Source organism: Hyperoodon ampullatus (genome assembly GCF_949752795.1).
Source record: "Hyperoodon ampullatus genome assembly, chromosome: 4".
In the NCBI taxonomy this organism is placed as follows: Eukaryota; Metazoa; Chordata; class Mammalia; order Artiodactyla; family Ziphiidae; genus Hyperoodon; species Hyperoodon ampullatus.
In genome coordinates this window covers 19,328,865-19,339,878 of record NC_136917.1, presented here as the reverse complement: position 1 = coordinate 19,339,878, position 11,014 = coordinate 19,328,865, and positions in this window count along the sequence as shown.

The window sequence follows — 11,014 nt, the reverse complement described above, 5'->3', positions numbered from 1 at the left end:
GCCTGATGCCCCAACGCCCCTCTCACTGCTCCTCACCCACAAAATCCCAGGAGAGATGCCACTGGTGGTACATTCTGTTTGCTAACAGAGGGGCGAGGTCATCTAGAGGTTAACTAGTCTGGGGGCTGGAGTCTCCTCATCAAATTTTATCAAACCAAGTCCAACACTTTTCTCTTTTCATTAGGAAGTAAAATGAAGCTCCCCTTTTCTGTTACCCCAGGCACAGCCACTGGGGAAGTAGCCAGCAATTTGGGGGCATCAGTTAAGGCTCCTTTGGGCTTCTCCCTTGACCTTGAAGATGAATCTGATTTTCCAGGCAATCATTTACAATTGTTTTCTTTAAACGATATTCAGCAGGCAACCACTGCGTGCCAGGCACCTTCTGGGGGAGCCAGTGGGCAGGTCTGCGGAGTAGGTCGTTTGATCCTTATTCTGCAAAAACTGACACTCAGAGAAGTGAAGGGAGCCCCAGGGGCTGAAAGGCAAGGACTTAGACATTGGACAGATCTGGGTTTTAATCCCAGTGGTGTCATTTAATAATTTTGTGACCTCAGGCACAAGACTGCAACTTCTCCGAGCCTTAGTTTTCTCATTTGTAAAATGGGGATAATAATATGTCCTTCTTCACTTGGTGAATGTGGAAATGCAGAGAGTAGATGTCTGTAAAACACTTAGTACCTGGCGCATGGCAGGTTACATTATACATAATAATAGTATAAGATTATTATTTCATAATAATAAATATTATTTTTTATTATTGTCTAAAGCAGCACAACCAGGAAATAGCATTCACGTATGTTCCATATATTTATGGAGTGCTGCTCAGGGGCAGACACCGTGCTGGGTGCTGGGGTACAGCGGTGAGCCCGGCAGACACATCTTGGAGCTTCTACGACAGCTTGGCGTGGGGCCAACTCACGGCAGAGCTGCTGATTTAACTGCAGTGTGTTGACAGTTTTATAAAGGGGCAGCATAGGGAGCCACAGGAATGTGTAGTGTGGAGCCCTGACTTGGTCTGGGGGATATGTGAGCTGAGATCTGTACAGACAGGAAAAAGCTAACTCAGTGAAAATGGGGAACAAGCAGATTCCACAGAGAACAGCCCCTATAAACACTTGGAGGCAGAGAGATGGTGGATTTTAACCACAGAACCATGGGAAGCCTCGGGGGTGGAGGGGGGAGTGTGAGCGGAGGCTGATGTGACTGGAAGGCAGAAGACGGCTCTAGGCCAGCTGTCCTGCTGGGACATCAGGCGCTGGGGGAGCGGCGCGGGGGTAAGCCCAGCTGGGCCCTGCTGGCTGCTCCCAGTTACCACCACAGGTAATGAGATGCTGGTGTCACTGGGCCCCTGGCAGGCAGTTCCTCAGCTTTATGAGCCGTAATGTCTCAGAACGCTCCCCCTGTCATTGGCCGTTTTGAATGTCCTGGGTACCTGGTGCCAAGGGCATCAGCGAATGGCTGCAGCATCAGACCCTCGGGAGCTCTGCCTCTGGCAGGAGTCCCAAAGGGGCCTGAGAGGTGGGAGTTACGTCAGTGGGGTGACTTTCATTCTTTAAGGAGGGAAGACGAGCCTTCCAAGACCCACAGTGGCCGCCGCACAGGGGGTGCTGACCCACGTGACTGAGGCCCGGACGGTGGCTGCAGCTCCACTTCCGAAAGGCTGACAGCACTTTGGGGCTCCTTCTTACCTTCACACAGGAGCCCAGGGCAAGATGTGGGTCCAGGGCCGGGAGACTAACCTAAAGGACGAGGGGGGGTCCCAGCCCCCGGAGGTTCAGACACAGCCTAGCGGTGAGTAGCAGGGCCCGTGACGGGGGCAGCAAGAGGCTGTGCGAACTGGAGGAATGAGATTTGATGCTGTGGGTGGTGGCTGGTGACAGCTGTGTGCATGTGTGTGTATGCACATGTGTGTGCAGAAGGCAACGTTTTATCGGGCCTGGAAAACCCCATGAACATTAAAAACAGACTACTGACCCAGCAGTTGCACTTCTGGGAATTTGTCGTGTGACCTGGAAATGGTGTAAAATTGCCTGTGGTGACAGTATGCAGTGCAGTCATCAAAAGGACTGTTCCGGGCTTCCCTGGTGGCGCAGTGGTTGAGAGTCCGCCTGCCGATGCAGGGGATGCGAGTTCGTGCCCCGGTCCGGGAAAATCCCACATGCCGCGGAGCAGCTGGGCCCGTGAGCCATGGCCGCTGAGCCTGCGCGTCCGGAGCCTGTGCTCCGCAACGGGAGAGGCCACAACAGCGAGAGGCCCGCGTACAGGAAAAAAAAAAAAAAAAAAGGTGAAAAAGGACTGTTGCACTGGTTTGTTGTAGTTTTTAGATTCCACATGTAAGTGTTATCATACAGTATTTGTCTTTCGCTGACTTATTTCACGTAGCATAATACCCTCCAAGTCCATCCATGTTGCTGCAAATGGCAAGATTTCGTTCTTTGCTATGGCTGAGTACTATTCCATTGTGTATATGTACCACATCTTCTTTATCCATTCACCTGTTGATGGACACTTAGGTTGCTTCCATACCTTGGCTATTGTAAATAGAGCTGCTATGAACATTGGGGTGCATGTATCTTTTCAAATTAGTGTTTTTAGATATATACCCAAGAGTGGAATTGCTGGGTCATATGGTAGTTCTTTTCACAGTTTTTTGAGAAACCTCCACACTATTTTCCACAAAAAGAAGCAGACTCAGATATAGAGAACAAACTAGTGGTTACCAGTGGGGAGAGGGAAGGGGGGGATGATATAGGGGTAGGGGATTAAGAGGTACAAACTATTATGTATAAAATAAGCTACAAGGATATATTGTACAACACAGGGAATATAGCCAATGTTTTATAATAACTATAAATGGAGTTTAATCAAAAAAAATTGTGAAAAAAATTGTGAATTACTATATTGTATACCTGTAACTTACATCATATTGTACATCAACTATACATCAATAAAAAATAAATTGCAGCCGCATAGCACAGGGAGATCAGCTCGGTGCTTTGTGACCACCTAGAGGGGTGGGATAGGGAGGGTGGGAGGGAGGGAGAGCAAGAGGGAGGAGATATGGGGATATACGTATGCATATAGCTGATTCACTTTGTTATAAAGCAGAAACTAACACACCGTTGTAAAGCAATTATACTCCAATAAAGATGTAAAAATAAATAAATAAATAAAAATTAGAATTTAAAAAAAGGACTGTCACAGGCTTTCAGGCTGATGTGGGATGGATTCCACATGTGTGGAGTGTGACATGCGAAAGGGGGAAACGTGTGTGTGCACTCATGCATTGACACACAGACTGGCCCAGGAAGGGCACATGTGAAAAGGGACTGATTGCTTCCAGGGAGGGATATGGGGGCTGGGCAAAGAGTGGGGGGAAGACTTCTTTCACCATATGTCCTTTGGGACCTTCTTACCTGGGGTAGATGTCACCTATTGCCAAACTAACATCCAGGCCACACGGTTTGGAGGGTGGAGAAGGGAAGAGGGAGGGCACACAAGGTAGAGGGAACAACAGCAAAGGAAAGGCAGCTGTGTGCTCAGGTGATGCTTAGGAGCGGGACCTGGTTGATCGGGGCTCCAGGCCAGAGCTGGTGCTCGTTCTGCTCAGTCAGGAGCCCCTTAACAGTAAGTCCACCGCTCCAAGCTCATCACCCTCAGGGACCTCTCTCCCCGCAGTCACTGCGCAGGCCTTGGGCTGGTCGTCACGCCAGGCCCCTCCAATGCTTCCCCTGTTGTTTGCATAAAGATACCAGTGCCTGCCAAGCCCTGGCCCTGCATGATCTGGGCTCTGCCAACCTCTCCAGCTGATTCTCAAGGTGGGGGTGGAAATGTAGCCGTGGATGGCGTGCTAAGGAGTTTGGATTCAGTTTTGAAGGCAATAGGCAGCCCTGAAGGTTCAATCAACAGGCCCGAGGTTGCCCAGGGAACTGGTAGCGTCTGGGACCCCAGATCTCTGGATCCCAGTCAGCCATCCATCAATGAGGCCTCTCTCACTCACTAACATCTGTAGGATGCTTACTTCATAACACGCCTGGGGCTCTCTGCTCTCTGAACATCCTCTCACTTATGCTTTATTGCAACATCCTGTGGCAAGAGATCCTTTCCTCATTTTACAAATGCAGAAACCCAGGCTCGGAAAAGCTAAGTTGCCCAAAGTCTCAACATCACCAAGTGGAAAAGTCAGGATTTGAACCCCAGTCTGTCTGACTCCAGAATCCCTGTTCTCAGTTGTTACTATTTCACTTTTCCTATAGAGAAAGAAACTACCCTTAGGGCTTTTCCAAGAGACGGCTGGAGTGCCCGGGCATTTGTAGCAGAAAATACTTCCACCTTTGCAATAGCATTCCAGGGTGTCTTTGATCTTTGTCGTTGCAGATTTCTAACTCTTTCCCCACAGTGGGCTGGACCTTTGGTAAAAGCCTCTTAAGGCAGTAACAGATTTCTGGTTGAGGCTGTTCATTAGAGAGAAAGGCCCTGGGCTGCTGGTGGTCTGAGTTTTGGTCCCACTCTTTCATTTCTTCTGAGCCACGAGGGTCCAGAAGCCAGGATTGTTTTCACTTCTGTTCTCAAGCTCATCTTGTCCCAAGCACGGCAGCCCCCTGGGGGCATCCCCTCTGCACAGCCTGAGAGGTGAACGGACCCAAATATTGTCTGGAATTTGGGGTGGGTTCTGTAACCGTGGCTGAAGAGCCCCACCCACCCCTTCGATGTGTGTCTACCAGCCCAGAAAGGGATGGTGGCATCAAAGTGGACATTTTCTTATGATGAATGTTATCACTCGAGCATCACGGTGAGGGGGAAGGTGACCTGGACCAGAGGCCAGGACACTTACCTTTTCCATTTACTGAGCACCCACAGATAATTTAATATCTTTGTGAGGCAGAGATTATTATTATTCCCATTTGACAGATGGTGAAACTCAGGTTCAGAGAGGTTAAGTCACTTGTCCAAGGGCACACAGCTGGTAAAGAGGCAGGCAGGGCTTTGACTGACTCCATAGTCTCTGAGTGTCCAAGCCAACCACCCCTCCAAGACATGCACCTAATCCAGTTCATTCGCTATTTGTGCGACCAGTTCTTTTTGTGATGTTTTCTTTTCAGTGAAAGACCCCAGGCCGTTTACCTGGCTTCTGCCAATGGTTGATGTGGGAACCTGAAGCCACATCTGGTGACAACAAATTCCCTTGGTCACTGCTTGTTTAAGAGAGTCTTTATTTCTCCTTCATATTTTTTTTTTCAATTTAGGTGAAAGGCACATAACGTAAAATCAAAGTGTACAATTCAGTAGCATTCAGTCCATTCACAATGTTGGGTAACTACCATCTCTGGTTTTAAAACATTTTCATCACCCCAAAAGGAAACTCCATGGCCATTAAGCAATCACTCCCTCTCCCTGGTCCCTGGCAACCACCAACCTGCTTCCTGGCTCCATAGATTTGACTATTCTGGACATTGTGGGCACAAACTGCATGTAACTTGGGACTGAGGGAGGAGCCCTGAGTCTCTTATCTAGCCTCTGCCTCCCTTTCATCCACCTAGGGGATCAGGCTACATATTCAAGCATCGTCCTGGACTCCTGTCTTTCCTTCATTCCCAGCATCCAACCCATCAGCAAGCCCAGTGGATCCTGCCTCTGAGATACCTACATCTTGGATGCGGCTACTTTCCTTGGTTGCTGCCATCCTGGTCCTAGTCCAAGCCAGCGCCATCTCTTGCCTGGACTTTTGTTCCCTACAGGCATCCTGCAACTCCCTTCAGTCCCCAGCACCACCCTCCTGCTTCTGTCACGCCCACGCTGTCCTTTTACACACTCCCTTTGGCTCACAAGACCCCATGGGATCTGTGTCCCACCTCTCTCACCTCCTACCTTACCCTCAGGACTCAGTGGCTACCTGGCCACTGTTGCCTTGGACATGCTGCACTCTCCTCCTTGGGTCTCTGCCTGTGATCTGCTGCCAATGTGGACATTGGCACCTTGGAGCAAATATCAGTTCTGTGGAGGGGGTCCTCCTTGACCCCCAAGGCAGCTCCCTTGACCTTCCATCACATCCCTGCCATTTGGCTCTCTGCAGAGGGCAATTTTTCTTGGCTTTTTTTCTTGCTTCCTTATTTGTTCCCTATATCTCTCTCCCAAGTGGAATGTAGGCATCGTGAGGACCAGGATCAATTTTTTGTTCCCAGACAGGCACTTAATGGGGTCTCTTAATTTATTAAATAAATTAATATTTATTGGATTGACTGATGCATACTGAAAACAACCATCATAATATAATATCCTATTTATGGGGCGCTTGGAAAGTATAGGCAATGTTCTAAGTATTTTGTATTATCCAATTTAATCTCTCTGCAACAACCCTCTTACATGGACACCATTACTTGTCTCCATTTTATAGATGAGGAAATTGAGGTTTAGGGTGTTTTGTAACTTGGCCAAAGCCCATGGCCAGCAGTGAGCTGGCAAGTGTGGGAAAAACCTGGGGTGGACTTTTCAGGGCAGGGGTTGGATGGGGCCAAATGAAAATTCTTGGTTCTTCTGGGGGAGGTGAGACCCTGGATCGCCAATGTTTGCAGGGGGGTCTGAATCTCTGCCACCCAGGGGCAAAACTCCCCAGCGGGGAGGGGAGGGGTGGAGAGGGCACTAGGCTAGGAATTTGGACCCTGAGTTTGAGTCCCTGGTGTGACTCTGACTTGCCATGTTACCTCCCACTAGTTTAGTATCCCCAGTTTCCTCAGCAAAAAAGCTTAGAATATTTCAAAGGTTTCCTCCAGCAACTTGATGTGTGTGTGTGTCTGGAGGGGGTGGGAGGGAAGGAATCAGGAGCCCCCAAAATAATAAAATAGGAGGGCTCTGGGTAGAAACAAATCTCAGGGTCATCTGGTGTTCAGGAACCCCTTCTATAGCATCCCAGAGAGGCAGTCATCCCTGATTGCCTTGCATACTTCCAACAATGGGGGGCTTACTATCTTACAAGTTATTTGCCAATCAGTCACGGCCATTTAAAAACCTTATAGAGCCCTACGTATTCTTTGTTCTGGAGGCATACCCCATACTGCATAATAAATGCATTGTAATATCCATAGAACACATTCTGTAGAAAATAGGATTCATATTTAGCTGTTCAGTATAATGAGCTGCCACTGACTAGCTGCCATAAGTTTCCAATTAAACAATTATTACTTGAAATTTTGTGGGGTCTTTTTTGTATTTTAGATCTGGTATGTGTGTGTGTGTGTGTGTGTGTGTGTGTGTGTGTGTGAGTGTGTGTGTGAGTTTGCAGACATTTTTGTAGGCTCCTGAAAAGCTCTGAAGGCCCAGAGAACAAATCTAAGTCCCTTCCTCCGGGCAGCCCCACAGAGCTCCTGAGTTGTTGCTTCTCTATGGATACAAAAGCCCGCAGGCCCTCCAACTGGACACAACACTGCCATTGTCACTGCCAGTATTGCCCTCACCAAAATCACTACCATCATCACCACCACCACCTCCATCACCACCAGCGGCGGCAGCAGAGCTGGGCACCAGAACCGCCCCCAGCAACATCATAGCTTCCTTTCTCTCTGTTCTTCTTTCCCCCAAACTCACTCCAGAAAGGTGTTGCCCTTCCAGCAGGGTACAGCTTGCTCTTACAAGGCGAAAGTCCTGAAGCCGGCTGGGTCACCTTAAAGATATCCACAGCAAACAGCTAACGCTTGCCAGGAACATTCACACACACTGGTTATCTTATGTAATACTCTTTGCCCTCCCCCACTTTCCATGGCCCCTCCACAGGCTCATTACCTCATCCTGAGTCCTGCCGGAGAACTCTGTGGAACCGCCAGGGCAGAGTCACTATTACTCCACTTGGCAAAGATGCCACAGAGAGGCCGAATGCCTGGGCCGAGGCCACACAGCTAGTCAGAGGTGGGAAGAGCCCTCTCAGTTTCCAATTGTCAACAGTGTACCCTGTCCTAAGCCTCCTGTGTTTCCCAAACCTCATGCGTTCAGGTACCAACTCCATGATTTTTGCCAAACCCACAAATACCGGTTCTATTTTGTACTTAACATTTTTCTTTAAAGTGATGGAATTAATTGCAAAAGGAATTGTTTTATCATTACAGTAACCACCAGAATCACTTTCCCTCAAATAGATTACCCTGAAAATAAAGGCAGTGGAAACACCGATGATGCTGTTAAATTAGTAGCTACACTGGACAGTGTGTCCAGTAGCTACACTGGACACACTGCTGATGTGTCCAGTGTAGCTACTGCTGCCTGAAAAGCCCACCTAACCCTCTCCTAATTAGAAAGGCTGTGCTATAAGGTATTAAAGACAGATTAGCACCTAACCGATAACTTTCTTTGACACAAAGAGGAAAGCCTGAAGGAGAACCGAAAAGCAAAACCCCCTGTTCACTGTATGATTGGATGGTTGTTGTTATCTGTGCCACTGACCACCCAAGTCCACCTCAGGACCCCCAGGACTGCCTGCCCAACATTTAAGGGAGTATTTTGCTCATGCCAGGAAGCTAACACGGTGTAATGGAAAGGAACCCGGAACCAGTCGGAGGCTCGGTTTTCCCACCTGTAAGTGGGCATAAAACCACAGCATTCGATGCTGGGAAGATGAAATGTGAAGGTAAGGGGATGGCGCTAGAGGTGTGATGGCTCCTCGGTAAATGTCCCTCCCCTCTCCATGGTCATTCTCTGGTCTTCTTGTCCTCCTCTCCTGTGAGAGAAGGCACCCAAGTAAACACGTCTTCATCTGGAAGAGTCTGAGTACAGGGGAGGCTCCCGGAGTCTGAGTTTGGGGCAGAAGGCTTCTCCTCCCAGCGCACCCCTCACCCCACCCCCATCTCAGCCTCCAGGACCCTGATGAAAATCAGGTCTTTTCCAGCAGCTGCTGCGGGTTCAAATCCCAGCTCTGCTACTTGTCAGGGAGGCACTGTTAGCTAGGTGGCTCTGCCTTGAGCCTCAGTTTTTCTTCCTGAGAAGTGGGGATAATAATCCCAACTACACAAGGGTGTCGAGAGGCTTGTGGGGGTTAAGAGCAAGGTGCTCCTAGAACCAGCTACCTGGGTCCTATTCTGGCCGCACTGCTTCTCTCTGCAGCCGTAGGGAACAACAGCTTGCATTCTTCCCACCTCAGGTTCTTCACCTGGCAGAATGGAAATAACAATAATCCTCACATTATCTGACTGTTGTGAGGAGTAACTGGGCAAATGTGTGTGAAGCTCCAGCGCTTACCAAGCCCTCAGCAGGTATGAATGCCCTACGGATGCACAAGCACTCAGCACAATGCCGGGCCCAGAACCCGCCTTCCTGCAGCTGCCCACTGGCCTCCTGGTCCCTTCTCCTTCCAGGACCTCACCCACATCCCCTCCCTCAGCTATGCTCTCCCAGCCCCCCAGCCACCAGCCCTGGGGGACCAACTCATGGCTACTCAGCTTCTGCTCTAGATTCCAGGCTTTCTGAAGGTGCTCACTCAACACAACTCCAAAGACATACAAAACTGTAGGTTTCACTATTATTTACGATAGGTGAATACTGCAAATGACTTTTACACGGTCAAAACTAGAAGAACAGTTGAGTAAATTATGCCGTAATGGAATTACTAGAGCTGTTGCTATCACATTTTGGAAACTAAGAAATAAGGGGAAATGCTTATATTTAAGTAATAAAACAGCAGGATTCAGATTGTATATAGAGGGTGATTGTAACTACGCCTACCCTGTTAACCTGCAGGGGAGAAACACAACAAGTAAAATTTATGTGTAGAAGGGTAGGCTGAATGGTAATAGTGGTTTTCTTTGGATGGTAGTACAATGATTTGTTACTGTTTTCTTCTACATCTCCTTATTCAAAATCTTCTACACTAAGAATTAATTCTACAGGGACTAAAAATCAACACGGAGATGCAAAATTGTGTATAATATGCTCCCCTTATGTCAAAGGTGAGAATACATACGTACATAGACATGTGTTTACATATGAAGTGTATATGATTTTGGATAAAGAAAATCTGAAAAGATAAATCACAACAAAATAACAAAATCGAGCCCCTCTTTTGGGTAGGGCAGACAGGGTCAGGGTGGAGGGGGCCTTTTTATATTGTACACCACGCGCCTTTGTATGTTGTACTTCTGAACCGGATCAGTGTTTTATTTAATCATAAAGTGAAAAGAAAAAGGCCTAACTATCTAATAAAACTTTTGAAAAAGGCAGTATTTCCCCAAATGGGGACAGGGTGCTACTTAAACAAAGGAATCTGTGCTGGGAATGAATCAGGGGCAAATGAAGTCAGCTGGGGTCTTACTGTGGACTTGACTGAGCTCACGGGCGTGTGCTGTGACTGACAGGGGCTATGGATTGCAGGGCTTCCAAAAAGTCAAATAAGGTCCTAGAACCCTCTCTCCGCTGCCCCCCCCCAGCCCTATTTTTACCATGGAGCCTCCCCTGAGAATGATGCTCCTAGGACCCGTTGAGGGAATGCAGGGCAAGGGAAAGGCACCAAGGAAGGGAAAGTTAGGAGGCTGGTTGTGCCTCCCAGATCCAAAGGCCACCTGACCCAGGCAGGCTGTGTGTGAACTGTCTGCACCCTCTGTGGGACTGTGTGGGTGCGGGCATGGTGACCCAGAGAGAGGATGCATGCCTGGGCCAGAGGGATGGCCACTATGATCACTATGGGCCTAGTGCCCCCCAATCACCGCATTCTGCAAGAGAAGCTGGAAATCTGGCTTTTACGTGAATTCTTCTGGCTTTAAAATAAAATATCCAAATTTTTCAATCAAACCTCATTTTTAAATGTTGGCTCTTTTTTTAAAAAAAAAATATATCTTAGAGTTCCCTGCTCATGTCCTCCACCAGCTACCGTCTATGATCTTGGCATGCTCCCGGTATCCTCGGAGAGCAAGGTCAGCCCCCAGGATTTCCTTGCTTCTCTAACCACCCTCCCACCTTTCATTATGCCTTTGAGAATTCTGCCCTAGACCAAATTCATTGGTCAGTTGTTCAGGGGGACTCTGCCTTCTTCCTGGTT